Raw genomic sequence first — 16,215 nt, 5'->3', positions numbered from 1 at the left:
ATTAAGTCCAATATCTCTGGTGAAAAGTAGTGCAAATGTTAACCATTTAACTATAACTTTAGCACCCAAAGCGAACTAGTGTGTTGTACAAGTAGTAATATAACGTTTCCTATTGCTGGCATACTACTATTCTTAATTATTTGATACAACTAGAAAATGTTCATTTGTGTACTCGATAATAATCCATACTTTATCGGATATTAAAAATAGCTAAAACCATGATACAATAATTGTAGAAGGTAGAATCACTAGGGAGAGTTTTCAATATTTTGCCCTATAACGTCAAATTTTGATTTTTTTTCATATTTTTTATATTTTCTTTTGTTTGACGTTACAAGAATTGTATAATTGAGAAATTATTTTTTACTGAGTGTACCTTATATTGTTGTCATGGCTCAAACATTGTCTTTAAAATTTTAAATTTAATTTTCAGGATATATGATGATTTTTTTTAATGAATACATACTTTATTTCATGGTTTCCAAAAAATGTATTGGAATGTTGCTTGCCTAGCCTACGAAATGCAGTATGCCACATCATCTGAAGCAACTATTGTAATATAGTTTAAAAAATTAAAGAAATCCATTGATATTTTTACATCGATCTGACTTTAGAGAAATTTGTTGAATCAGGATCTGAAATCTTATTATAAAAAGTTTCATTTCTAAAAAAAAACGAAATCCGAAGAATAATTTTCGGTTAAAACTGAACACGAAACTCTATATTTTATTATTAATGCATATTTTAGAGCATATTTTGTTAAAAATTTGTAATATTTTGTTAGTTTAGTTAATTTTTTTTCTCCTTGCTTTATTTTTTTACATTTTCATGTTAAAATTAACCGAATTTTTGTCACCATAAATAAAATTTTCCAGCCAGAACAGAAAAATTCGTACATTTAGGTTACCACAACCAAAACCGATAAATTTTTATTTGAAACAATAAAATTAACATTTCTAATTGGTCTACTTAATATGTTTAGTTCTTAAGGGAATTATTCAGCTGCTTAACATTAAAATTTTCAAGGATATTCATATTTAAACAAAATAATGATATTTATATTTGTTTAAATTTGTTTTCGAAATAACTTATGCTTTTTATGCAGATTTAACTTAGTCGTTCCTCTAAATTTTGTCCAAATATTTGAAAAATTCCTTTGATTTTTTTATTTAATTTTGTATTTAGGAAATTAGTTATTAGAAAATTCAATACGGAAATATATTGTTCATATAAGATTTGTTTTACCATTAAATCTAATGAAATCTACTGTTAAATCTGTTTGATTGTGATTTTGCATTCAGCTTTTTCCCTTAACTTTTTCTAAAATTTCCGCAATTTTTAACAAAATTAAAAAAAACTTTTATACAATTCCTATTCATATTTATCATAGGAATGGATTTATTAAATTTTTAACAAAGTTAAAGAAACTTTTAGACAAATCTTACACATATTTATCATAGGAATGGATTTATTGCTGTAAAAATATTTGAACTCACTGAAAGCTCTTTTTTTCGAATGGCCAGTACTGTTTTGTACTGGCCAAAGTTAATCTAAATGTTTTATAATACAATTAATATTAGTTGGAAAAGCCTTCATTTTTCAATCGTATGACTTTGTAAAGTTTTAGAAATGAAAATTATTGGAAAACTGCTTTAAAGCACTAATACTGATGCTCAAACTTTGACCCAGAAGCTACAAAATAAGCTAAATAATAATTTTTCATACAAATTTGTAAAATAAAATTTCTGTTCGTATTTCTGTATCAGGCTCTTAATGATTTTGAATTACATGAGAAAAACCATCAGCTTCCAAAAGTTTGATAAATAAAGTTCAAAGTTTTAAATCAAAATAAATAAACATTTGTTATTCATTACTTTAAAGATGTTAGTAGTACATTGAATTACGCTTTTTAGCTCTATTGCTGCCGCTTAAACTTTGAGGTTAAATCTAATTTTAAATACCCACAAAGAAAAGTTTAAATAACCTGCAAAACTTTAATCAGAGTTTAAATGAAAATATAAATAAGAAAATTATTTTGTAATTATCAGAACAATAAAAATAAAAGCTGTTCATAAAGCATAATTAAAGATTTGGCGCTAATGAAAGCTTTCTTCACAATTAGGAATACTTTATCTAGCAGTTTCTTAAAGATTTTATAGAAAGAAGGGAAATTACATTTATTTGTGAAATTTAAAAAGTCTTTACCAACGTATAAAATTAAAAGTTTTAAATGAAAATATAAAATTAAAGAAAATTTTGTTATCTATTGCTTTAAATGAGGTTTTTTAATATCAATACTGCCGCCTAAACTTTTAACCGAAAAGCTACTCTGTAAGACACACTAAGCGAGTTTAAGAAAGCTGCCACTGCAAAACTTTAAACAAAGTTGAAATGAAAATATAATAATAAAAGAAAGGAAATTATTTTGTAAAAAACTGTTAAACATTAACTCGATTAAAGCTTTGGCGCCAAATCTTGACTTTATGTCTCACAGAATAGCTTCAAAATTGTACAAAAAAAAAAACAAAAGCTAATATATGAAAAGTACAATAAAGGAATGTTTTTATTTTCTTAGTAAATATTTACAGTTCTCAACATTTCTTCATAACTAATTGTTATTCTAGAATATTTCTGACTTTACTTTTTAAGCTGACTAGAGCCGTTAAGTCCGACAAGTACGGAAATACAGTAATTAATAATATTTTGTTAGTACAATCAAAATAATTAAAAGATTCACATAAATAACTGTTTAAAAGTAATATTTACATATAAACATAAAGAAAATGAAAAAGGTATTTCATAAACAATTTTTATACCCGCTATCAAACAAGATATTGATATTGTCATTACGATTGTAACACATTAAAGTGTGTGTAACAGAACCACATTAGTATATATATTCTGGGTCCTCACAGGATTCTAAGACGATCTTGTTATAACCGTCCGTTTGTTTGTCTGTTGAAAACACGATAGGGACCAAACGAAAGAAGCTAGCTGGCTAGACTCTGCGGAATACTGTTTGATTATATGTTGATTATGCGGCAATCCTGATAAAATGAAGTACTTTGAAACTATACTGTCTGCTATAATCATTACCAGCATATTTCTTGTTATCTTACTTAGTACACAAACTTGAGAAAATAGAAATCAAGACTTGTAACCAGAATTGATGCCTTGTTATCACAAAGAATTGTTCATAACTTGTATGAGGTCTAGTAATCTCTGATTTTAAGCTCTTTTAAATTACAATCCATTTCACACAAGCTTAACTAGCTTTAAAGCTAAACTTTTATCTATAAAAATACAAAATAAGTTGACATTTCTCATATAATAATTTAGAATGTGTTAAAAACATTTATTTTGTATAAATTCCGAACTCAAACATCTGTCTCCAAATTGCTTATACCGTTTTATTATGCGAATAATTCACAAAATTCCCGAAATACAAATACGTATGTTTAATATTTTAAAAACCACATTTATTTATTAAAAAATACCAATAAAAAGACAAATTTTTATGGTTTCTCATCAAACAACAATTTTTACGACTTTTATTTTTGCATTTTTAATAAATCTTTGTTTAAGAGAGCAAAAGAAATGAACAAAAAACAAATACAACACAAAATATTATTATTAATTTATTTTTATTAAAATTATGAAATAATAAGCTAATTAAATATTCCTTTTTTGGTCAATAAATATACAATACAATACACAACACAACCAACCTCCCGTATCATTAATACTTGTACGGCTCGACTCGACTCTCAATGAAGCAGAGAAGACGAGCTGAAGAGGAAAAACAAAAATTCATATGCAGCATGTTGTTTGTTCTCTATAACCAGTCATTTTTCAATGTTTATCCAGCAGATTGAACTGAAAAGAAACTTGTTTCTGGCCAAGATCTATCTATACAAAAATAAATGGAAATAACTACAACAAAAAAACTGTTTTTGTTTTGAGTTTTTTGTTATTTTTTTCAGCTCCAACACTGTGTGTGAGCGCGCCTTTGAGTTGGTATCTTTTAGGAAACCCCTTTTTTGAAAACAAATGTATCTAGTTTGTTTCGGATTTTTTTTTTTTTTTTTTTTGTCAGACTCAATTCTGTTGAAATAATTTATACAATATTCAATATGTAAATGTGCTTCTGATTAATAATCGTAAGTAATAATAACTTGGGCAGCAACATCATTATAATTTATTACTCTCCATTAGAGCTGCTATAGTTATGGATTTTGTAGCTACACTCTACACATGCATTCAACTTCATAGATACACAAATAACTAGAAACTATAATTTGTTCATAGTTTTTATTTAAACATTCAATTCTACACCCATTGATTTGGTTTGTATCTAAAAAATATGGAAATGTTCCAAATGTGTGAATAATGTGTCGGTTATCTTTTGATAATTCTTAACCAGTAGTAGTAGCATTAGTATGTAACTAACTTGGTTAGCTTAGTAGTTTAAATATTAATAATAATAATAATAATGTCGTCGTGACTGAACCTTTTTTCCAGCCGAAATTTCTCTTAATCAAGGTTATCTTTGAAATGTCTAAAGGTTTTCGTTTGTTAGACATGTTTATTATAAATTTTATAATTTGTTTTTTTTTCTCAATTTCTTTTCGGTTTCATTTATATAAGAATTATTTCCTGTGTTAATAATTTGTAGCTTTTCACACGGTTTACTAATTTTAATTGACCTATTTTAGCGTTGTGTTTATGTTTTTTCTGATTTTTATTATTTATTTACAATATTATTAGTTGTATTGTATGTTTATGGTATTACTTATATTTAAATACTAATTTAAATTGTAGACTTGTCACTTTATATTAGAAATTGCATACGTTTGATTTTTATTATATGTTCTAATGCTCAAGCAGCCAGCAGTAGTTGAAGATAACCCAATGCACATTTAGAAAATAAATGAATATTTGATAAAAACAGCAGAAAATGTTTGAAATTATTTAAAAGAAAGAAGACTCGTGTTTAACTCATACTGAAAGCAAATTAGAATGTGGGAATTATAATGATTTCGAGTGAAATGCAGCAAAATAAACGAAGTATGTTATTTATTCAGGTATAAAGGTAGCTTAACGTTTACAGTATCAAAACTTAATATTAATTATAAAATAATCAATAATCATCCGTTTAATGCAGCCATTTAAATGATTCTTTTTGAATTAATATCAATTTTGAATACCGTAATCGTTAAGCTACCGTTATGCCGAAAATATCGACAACCGTTACCATGTACTCCCGTTAAAAAATAACTGCAATTACTGAAACTGCTAAAATAACATTGACATTAAAAAGGCTTTGGAATATTTTACATTTTTGAAATTTTCCGTTATCGAAACGAATTTATATAAACTAGGATCGCCTGGTGGCCGAAATTCGACCACTTTTAAAACGCTTTTTACCACTAGTATGGAAAGAATTTTAAAATATTTTTTATATTGTGCACATCTAGAGAAAAAAGCTTTTTAAACCATATATGTTTCATCAATATTGGTGGACAATAACATACTTAAAAGTGTATCACAAAAAAACGTGTGGCCTATTTATATATAAGATTAGTGTTCCCAACCGTTTCTAATCAGTAATTTGTAATTGATTAAAGTTTCAAAAACTGTTTTATCAAGTAATACCATTTATTTAACACAAAAAACGTTACCGTTGGCATTAAAATACTGGTAGTTTTGTAATATTTTTTCAAATATTTGTAGCTTTTTTTCAATAATTTAAGTCACTTAATTATCGTTACCGAAATATGTAGCAGCGAAAACCGTTACTGCTAAAATACCGTTAAATAATTGTTTTTAACATTTTCAACTCAATAATTAACCGAAATGTCAACAAATACCGTTACCACTACCGAAATTATCTACATAGAGCGGAAACTAGAAAAAAACTCAAAATAATCACACATACGAGAGTTGTTTTTGTTTTCACATGGTTTTTTTACTAATAGATTCTCACCACTTAGGTTTTTGACAACTTGGTTAGGTCTTTGACGGGAGAGTTTTCGATCTATGTTCCTAAATGTTTCTAATTCGTAATTTGTAATTGATTAATAAAATGAGTTATATTTTCTCTTGAGATCAAATGTGGACTGTTAGTTTTTTTAAGAAAATATAAATAGCAAAATTTAAATTGGAATCTAAAATCAGTGTTTACTAAAATCGTTAATATTTCATAAGATTTCCTTATAAGAACTTCTTCTAGTCACAATTTTTCAAATATCCCCTGATAACTAAAGTTTCGAATACAATCCTTAGTAGAGAAGATATTATAAAATGACTTAAATTATTTTGTTAGAGTTTAAAGCAAGGTTTAGGAACATTAAGGTTAAAATATATTTAACCTTAATGACATGCGAAGTTGTGCCTCAACCGATTTATAGTCCAGATCGTACCTCATTCGACTACTACTTGTTTCGAACGCTACAGAACGCTTTCTTTTTTTCCAAAGTGAAGCGTACGTTTTGGAAAAGATTATTCGAAAGAAAGAGTATGCCAAAAAGATGGGAAATGGTCATAGCTAACAATGGTCAATACTTAGAATAAATTTTTATTGTACAAATGTTTCAAAATAAACATAAATAATTACAATATTTAAGCTAAACTTTTATAGTCAAGATTACCGCTTACATGTGCTTCCCCTATAACTAATACTCTTAGATTACTTGTCATGTCAAATGTAAAGAGATTTACATTGATGTATTAATTTAAACCAGAAGCAAAGTCGTCGTAATACATTATTTTTCCTCTCGAGTGAATTTCTTATTTAAATTTTGTTTCTAGAATTCCCCAGTTTGGAATGGAAAAGTTTCTGACATAAATAGTCTTGGGTTTAAATTGAAATAAAAATCCCCGTTTAAGTTAAACTAAATGCTAAATCTCAACAAATACAAAGTTGAACGTTTGAAAAATGATAATATTTTCATTAAATATCAAACGTAAATCTTAATGGTTTCCCAAATCTAAGTTGAATTGAAATCTTTAATATTTCTGTTAGATTTATGATCAAAACTTCGTATTTGATGGGATGGAACTTTGGGAAGAAACCAAATATTTCAGCATGAAATTGTTTATCAAAAACTTAAAGAAGAATTAAATGAGGAGCTAAAAGTGACACGAAATAATTCTTGTAATTAATATTACAAAAAACTACAACAAAGTTTAAACCAAATTAAATTGAGTTTGAGAACGATTTGAGAATAACATTTGATATAAAAAGGATAAACTAACATTTTCAAATTTTTTGTTCTCAAATCATCCCAAACTGAATTCAAATGTGACATTTAAACATCCGTGTTTTTTGAAAAATTTTATGAAAATCTTTATTTTTTCAAATCTTTTTTTATTAATATTACAATTGATCTTAACATGAATATAAACATAAGTTTTACTAATCCCTAAGTGTTTAACTATATTATTATCATTATGTTTAAGTGGTTTACCATTCCAAGATTAGAACGAAATAAGCATTCAAACAACAAATCCTTATAAGTTTGTAAGTGTTTGACTATATTATTATCAATTTGTTTAAGTGGTTTATCATTCCGAAAACTTTTTCTTGAATAGAGCTGAATATTTTAAGATTAAAACGTTTAATTACTTCCTAAATAGTTAATAATTAAAAACGCATTCATCTTTAAGCAACAGTTCAATTAGTCGGAAATAATTTATTTTGAAAATAAGCTATATTTATTAAAAATTATGACGATAGGAACTAATTTAGAAATTTCTTTTAAATTAAAATTTAAAAGTAAATTTAAAATAAATCAATATTAACTTGTAACTCAAAAATTAAAATTATTATTTAAAATTAATCAAGCTTTAAATTAAACAGGGAAATTCCAATATTGAAATTGACCAAATAATTTCGTATATTTTATAATCATCTTAAATTTAACCTAAAAAGACTTGGTCGAAATTGAAAATAGACTGCTGCATTCCATTATTGCATAAAATGGGATTTATAAATGGTTGTTCTAAAAAATCTGAAATTTGTCAACTTTTAACTTTGTGCGGTATATTTATTTCATATTTCCAATGAAAATAATTCATTATGTTATTATTTAAATTAATAAACATTTGTTTAGGAAGTGGACAAATTTCTATGTTTTAGTGTTAAACCGCAAAAACATATTGAAGACATGAATTTTAAATTGGATTTCAATATTTGATCACCTAGTTTCAAATCTTTTGATTTGCATCAATTATATGCTTGAGCTTTTTTATATTGATATCAATAAAGCTTAAATAAACCAGACAAAACTGATTCGTTGTGGCAACCAAATTTTTGCCGATCATATAATTCAATTGTAAACATAGAATTTTTGGGTTTTAGCTCTAAAAATTAACTTAATAAAGATTAATTCCAATTGTTGTTAACCACACGTCTTGATGAGCCATCAATTTGTTCAATCAGCAGACAATTTCTTGCACACACATGCATTTTTCTTGTGTGGACAGGACCATAACATTGACAAGAGGTGTCCAAACGCGTAAAATTCATGTGAGGACACCAACTTGTTCGCGGAGTGAAAAACTGAACTGTCACATGTGCTAAATTGCGTGTGCTTCTATGTATTTGATGTTAAAGAATATGTTAAAGCTATAAACCTTCAAAATTTTTGGAGACATACTGTTCCATTACGGCTAGTAATCAATCGAATCAAACTAAATATCTGTCATGTTTAATTTAGCAAATAAATTGTTTAGCAGTCTAAACTATTCTAAACTATTAAACAATTCTATAACGATATGAAATCAATAAAAATATTTAATATAAAACGCTTTAGTTTATATTAAAACTATATAGTTTTTGTTAAATTGCTTTCATTTCCTAAAATGTTTAAAGAAAACACTTAACTTTAAATCCATTTGCATTAACACTCTATTTAGAATTACATATTTAACAAAAGCACAATTAACATAATAATTGATTAATACTAATCAATATGTTCAATGACTTTTAGTTTTATTTACAGTATAAACAACGACAATTGTTTCAAGTTGTAAATATTTATGTTTCTATGTAGTTTAAAAATCCATAAATCTCTCTGTGTTGAGTTGTTTTCTTTTCTTATTAAAATACTTACCGAATAAATTAAAAAAGCACGTTACTGCTTGCTGGCACTAACAAACAGCAAAATTGTTTGCTGGGTTTGTGGGACGATAAGCCAACTGAAAGTTTAGCGTAGCGTGTAAACAAAATATTTATATTCCAAAAAGAGAGGTGGCTGCCTGGGCTGGTTGTAATTTATTTTTTTGAAATAAATTTTATTAGTTGCATTCAATTAGCACGCAAAAGCACTAATTGTTTATTAAATTATTTGTTATATGTATTTTAGGCTTGGTAATAAATACACTGGCACAGTATTTTTTATTTTTTTTTAAATTTTTCAAACTTTTTGAATAAATATTTTTCTTTAGTTTGGGTTTATTTATAAAATGCTTTAAAAACTTTGCAAATTTAATAAAACTAAATAAAAATAACGTTAAAATTTATTTTATTTTGTTTTTATTTTAAAAGCTTTACTTATTTTTGTTTGTTTTCTTTATATTTTTAGCTTTTCTATTGATGTTTGTTTTGATTTCACGTGTTTTCTTGTTTTTGTTTATTTTTTTTCGCTTAACGATTTAACGGTTTATTTGCCAAAAATTTATTGAAATGTAATTAAAAATCAAACGGAAATTGTAATAATGCTTAAGATATGCACACACACACAACAAAATTATAATAAAACCGTATTATTTTTTCCAACGTGTATAAAAATCAGTGGTGACTAAATGCAGCGACGGCGGCGGCGTTTTTTTAGTTTGTTTAAGAAACGTTTGCTTTTAAAAACAATATTTTATTTTTTTGTTTTCTTCTTCTTTGCGTTACGATTCAATATGAGAATGTTAACAATAATAATAATAATAAACGACAGAAAAAAACACCACAGTTACACAAGACACTACGAATTCGTACGAACGTTACTTTGGAACTGATTGTAATTCTATGAACAAAACACCTTTTGCCACAGACGAAACGTAGCAGTAGTACAACGAAACAGAAACAACAGCAACAACTACTAACCACTACCAACAACAAACGAAAGACGAAACGAACGAACGGCCAAAAAACACTGAGCAAAGGTAGGGTGGAAATGAAAACAAAAAAACAAGCAAGAAAAAACTGTTAAAACAACGAGTGACAACAACAGCTATACTCAACCAACAACATACTAGGCGTATACTCAATTACTAATGCTGAAAAGAGCACGTATGATTTTCTCCCAGCAAGTAAGTAAATAAACAAAGCAATACCAGAAATGGTGAAAAACATAACAAAACAAAGTAAACTCACGTTCTCTCTTTCTGTTTCACAGTTATTTAAGCTCTTGCTAAAAAGAGTAAAGCCTAGTAAACCGTTAGTTTTATTTAACTCATATATGTGTTATATGTGTATGTGTTGCCATAAGTGTGCATAAAAATGTATTTTTTTTTAGCTTCCTCTTCCCTAACCATTTGTGAAATGCTCTCGGCCACAATAAACAAACAAGCACTCACACTCTTGCACTGTTTTACTCAAAGCAACGCAGAAATAAAAACAAAAAAAAATTTAAAAAAAGTATTCGCACCCATACAAAACTTTTTTTGTTTTGAATATTTTGGTTCGTATACTTCTTTAGGATGTGCTTAAACCACTCCCCCAAATAAACGAAACCAAAATAAAGAAACAAATATTGCTTTGTTGACAGCGGTTCAACAACTTCCATCCATCCAGCCATCTAAAATAAAAATGTTACTCGTGCTCGGGCATACACACCGCAACCAGAAATGCCATAATGTGGATACGAGAATGTACTTTTTTGGGGGGCAATTGACAACTTGTTTTGTACTTTTTAGTACTTATAGTAAGATTTTCATGGTGGGACCTATTGCTGAATAAAAGGTCCATAACTTTAATTCTTTTTCTGGATAAGAAATCTAACAAAATATATTTTCAGAAAATAATTTGTTTCACAAAAGCATAAAAAAGCTTATTTGAAAATTTTGATAATTTAAAAAAAAAAATTTTAAATTAAAATCGGATAATGTTAACACACTTTTAGTAATAACGGAATCATAATCTATGCTGAATTATCGACCATGGCGCAATAATATTGATTTTACCATATTCTACTTATTTCAAACTCTATAATACCCTACACTAAGTAAATGAGCAAAAATATTTATCTTTTAAAACTCCAGTAATTTAGTTTCATGAATGATTTTCGGAAGAGGGCCTTATATGGGAGCTATGATTAATTATAGACCGATCGCCATGAAATTAGGTCGTGTGATTTATGTCTATATGAAAGTTATTTTCTGTTGAATTTTATGTCTATACCAATATTTTTAAGAGATTTATGGTCGTTAAAGTGATTTTCTGTAGAAGGCCTTATATGGGAGCCATGACTAATTACACGGTGCTACGATGGAAAAAAACTTGGAAAACGACCTAGTGTGGGTTATAGGACTTGCTGAGTACATTACAAATTGTGTCAAAAAATTTCTAAAAGACCCTCAAATTCAGAAGTTATTCTGAGAAAACCGTTTTCAGTGATGTTCGTCAACTTATCGATCTGTAACTCAGTCAGTTTTTGTCCGACTTTAAATTAGTTAACGGGTTTGGAAAGAAAACTGATTACGCTTTAAAATTACGTGCAGTTTTTATATACATTTGTAAGTTATAAGAATTGTTTTTCTTAAGAATATCTAGAAGAAAAACAAAATTTATCAACTTTTTTGATTTTAGTTGCTTTTCATTGCTTATTTTGATATAAAAGTTTATAAAACTTTATACCAACATATATAGGAAATTTAGTTCTTAATAAAACATTTTTTTAATTATTCAAATCGGATTGAAATTGTAAAAGTTATTCAACTTTTAATTAACACCATTTTTAGTATTTTCTCCCCCAGCGCATATGAATAAAAAAACAAAAAAACTGTAGAAAAAAAAATATTTGTAAAATTTTGAATTTATATAAATATAAACCCATTTTAACAAGTAATATCTCATTTTTCCCATATAAAGTTGTCTTTAAAACTCTGTGCAAAAAAGAATAGGTTTTTATAGAAAAAAATTAAAATAACTATTGTTGAATTTGAAAAATTATTAAAAAAAATAATAAATAAAGCGAAATTTTTTATAAAAACTTACGCAATTTTTTCGATATACATTTTATGCATACATTTTATGAAAGCTTAATTCTTTGTCTATCCATAATTGTTTAAAATTAAATCGGTCTAAAAATGTGTGAGTTAGAGGTACTAAAGTACTACGACCTACCCTAAAACAGTTTTTCAAAATATCTAAAAATTGTCGCTTTTCAAGTTCTGACAAATAGTGTCATTTTGTAGCAGAGTGTTATGGACCGATCATCATAATGTTGTTCTCGGCTTATAGATATCAGAATCTAAGAACAACATATTATGATATAATGATTCATCATAAAAATGGTTTTCACAAACTGCAACCATATATATGATTAACACAATTATGTGAATCGTAAGTTAACCATATTATGGTTACCACAATCATATAAATAATTACTGTGACTATAATATTGTTAAAAAACTTGTAAAAATATATTTTTATATTCTGGGTCGATCGTGGGTGGGTGTTTGACAAATATTTTTGGACATTACAAACATCGACACTAACCCAATATATCCTCCCCACTATAGTGGCGCCAAAAAGTCATAGCTTTTGAACCAAATGAGATAATCAACAAATTTAAAAGGTATATGATAGATAATTGACCAACCTATGTAACAAGTGCTTAAAAAGGCTTCTATGCCTTTTAGATGGGTTATTTGTTTCTTTTTAAAGCCTGTAAATGATTCACCCCCATTAACATGAAGTCTGGTTATGTTTTAAATAATAGTTATACTGACAGTCTTCCTACAGAAATAATTTTAACCGACAGTATAACTGTTAGTTAACACATAACCAGACTTCGTGTTAATGTGGGTTAAAATTATTCCAGAAAAGATTAAAAAAAAAAAATTTATTTATTTTAATTTTTTTGTAAAATATTGCTCACATATGTCAAAAATGCATGCAACACTTTTTTGGAACCATGTTTTTTTTTCAAAATTATTTTTTTTTTCAAAAAAAAGTCAAAATAGTTTTTGAAAAAAAATATTAATTTTTTTTTTATTTTTTTAAATATTTGTTTTTCGAAAGATTAAAGAAATAGCTATCTAAACTATTTGGAACACATGTTTGGCCAAAATGTCAAATTTTTACCCCTTCTAACTCTTGTCCGATCTTGTTGAAAAATTGTGTCTTAGTGCAAATTTCATCCTGATCGGAAGACATCGATTTTAAAAGTTGGTTCACTTGACATGAAATCGCCCATATATATCTTGGGTCCTTATTAAAATCAAAAACGATCTAACTACATACATATGTATGTATGTCCGCCGGCTTGCATATTTAAACTTACCCTGGTTATTACTAAATCAACATATGGTAAAATGTTATAAGTTGCTAAATTCTAATGGCAATATTTTGTTGATTTTAATTTTTTTTTTTTTAATTTTTGGACCCCTTAACAAAGTTAGAAAGGCCAGCCAACTGTTAAAAACTCATATAATTATGCTTCGGTTAATACTTATGTAACTGAAAGAATTAATGTATTTTTTTGAAATACAATTTTTCTCGAGGCAAATTTACAGGACTATATAGAATAGACTTGATAATTGCGTGAAATGAATTCTGGTATTGGTACCATAAAGTACGCAAATATACAATTTTTCCTTGGTACAATTGGTACAATTCTTATTTCGCATTACTGGTACCAAGCTGCCAACAATAAGAGAAAAAAACTAAGCACTAACCATAACCACTTTCAGTGTGTTCGTTTTTGCTTTCTGTGCTCTTTTTCCATGGTCTTTTTTGTGGATACATTTTTAATATTGTATGTTTGTATGAATCTATGTATCTATGTGACTGTGTTTGTGAGCTTTTTGTTTGTGTTAGTGTGTGTTTATTTGTTTGTTTTGTTGGTGGAGCCCATCAGTAAACGTGCAAAAGCATACAATATCTTTGCCTGAATCTACAACATGTCTACGACAAATTGTTTAACACTATGCTCCAGAGTAGTTTAGTAAATAAAGTTTTTTCTTTTTCATTTTTTTGTTGCCATTTTCGCCTAACAAACTCTACCCCTACCACCATTATCTACACCTAAAGCCCACCACTGTTGTTTCATTAAAAAAAGAAAACCAGTATAATGTGTACCTTGAATTGCCTGGCTAGAAGCGTGTGCCACTGTAGAGCGACAATAGAGAGACTGGCAGACACGCACTTTAATATTCATAGTACACTGAGATTTAATAGTTATATGCTTAACCCCCATTAACACGAGGTCTGGTTATGTGTTAACTAATAGTTATACTGACAGTTTTCATACAAAAATAATTTTAACCGACAGTAGAACTATTAGTTAAGGCTTAACCAGACTTCATGTAAATGGGGGTAAGGATATTATTATTTTTTGGAGTTGTAATCGGGGCATGGGTTCACTGCAATATCTCAATCCGCTTTGGCCATCCATTGCCAAATCTGGATAATTTCTCTTTTGAGTAGCCATGACTCCAAAAAATATGTACGAGCATGTTTTTTAAAGATTATTCCTTATTTTGCAACTTCGACTGATTTGAAAAGCTTTTTAACTTTTTTATTGTTACAGTTTTTAATTTAATTTTTTGCAGATAATAAATGTGCTAGAGATGGTGGATGCGATTCTATGGGGACTATGACTTGTTGTCAAATTCAACAAGAGCTTTCAAAATCATTGGAATTTCAAAACCTTTGCAAGCAGCAGGATTCATCCAAAGCCGGGAAATTGGGTATCATACGAATTGAAGCTGAGAGACCTCGAAAGACGATTTTGTATTTCTGAAATGCTGCTTCAACGCTATAAAAGAATCATTTTTGCGGTGACAAATAGATCCATTACGATAACTAGAAGCGTAAGAGATCGTATGTGATGTCCGGCCAACCAGCCGAATCACACCAAAGCTAAATATACATGTCGCTAAGGTAATGAACTGTATTTGAGGTCCTGTAGTCTGGACAGACAACACATGGAACCTGTACCGAACGCAACTGATTCGTTTGAAGCGAGCATTTTCCGAAAAACGCCCAGAATATGAGGCCAGACATGAAACCGTAATATTCCATCATGACAACACTAGGCCACCTGTTGCAATACCTGTTAAAAACTATTTAGAAAAAAGTGGTTGGGAAGTTTTGCCTCACACGCCTTAGAGTCCAGACCTTGCCCCGGCCGACTACTATTTGTTGCGATCGATGCAGAACGATATCTCTGCAATACGCTTCACTTTATAGTGTATCCGATATTGGCATGATTTGTTCTTGGCCTCAAGAGAAGATCAGATCAGCTAAACATTTGAAAAAATCGCTCATTTTTAAGTCATACACCCAATAAAAAAATAGAAAGCTGTAAAAATCAGTCAGTTGGCCCACCCTTGTATTTTCTTAAGTGTACAATCTAAAAGCAAAATTAAAACCACTGTCATGTTAAAAAGAAGTAGTAGGTACTACTTACCTTACCCGCTCCAGCTTATTGCCAACACACACACATGTACAAATACACACACATGAATACAATGAAACTAATTGAGGTACCAATTTTTTATTTCATTTAATAATCATTTTTATTTTGTTCCTTCTACATATTTTTTTTCTTTTAATTTTTTCCTTTTTGACGTTTTGCTACTTCGCATTGTAGAATTTGCATGTAGTCGGGTACTTAAGTTAAAGTACGGCATGGTATCGCATGGCTTGTCATGGAATGCCTTTTTACACCCACCCACACATACAGCCCCCCCACACACACATACAAATATGTATTGTTAGCCATTTTATTTAACTTTAGTAAAGTGTTTAACATACATACGAAGCGAGCACGTACTTATTCATATTTCTAGGACATACTTACAAACATTCAAACATACATACATACATTTCTACATAACAATATAAATTTGTTTGTTTGTGTGTTTGTATGCATAAATATTCATATTCATGCGAATGTAAATGTGAACGTATGCAGGATGATTGTTGAATTCAGGTACTAGTAGCATGTCATAAATTGGGGGTTTTTGTAGCTAAAAATAGAAAAAAAATAA

The 16,215-nt window shown here is 28.2% G+C and overlaps 1 protein-coding gene across 1 annotated transcript in view; it reads right to left on the bottom strand.

Annotated features, from left to right (window-relative positions):
- Positions 1 to 9,406, bottom strand: part of oc (ocelliless) — a 36,552-nt gene extending 27,146 nt beyond the window's left edge. Inside the window, exon 1 of the mRNA XM_065507804.1 lies at positions 9,117 to 9,406. The gene's annotated coding sequence lies outside the window, so the exon portion shown is untranslated. The remainder of the gene's footprint in view (positions 1 to 9,116) is intronic.
- Between the last annotated feature and the right edge of the window lie 6,809 nt (positions 9,407 to 16,215).

The sequence above is a fragment of the Calliphora vicina genome, chromosome 4 (assembly GCF_958450345.1).
Source record: "Calliphora vicina chromosome 4, idCalVici1.1, whole genome shotgun sequence".
NCBI lineage: Eukaryota > Metazoa > Arthropoda > Insecta > Diptera > Calliphoridae > Calliphora > Calliphora vicina.
This window is presented reverse-complemented; position numbering and strand designations above follow the sequence as displayed.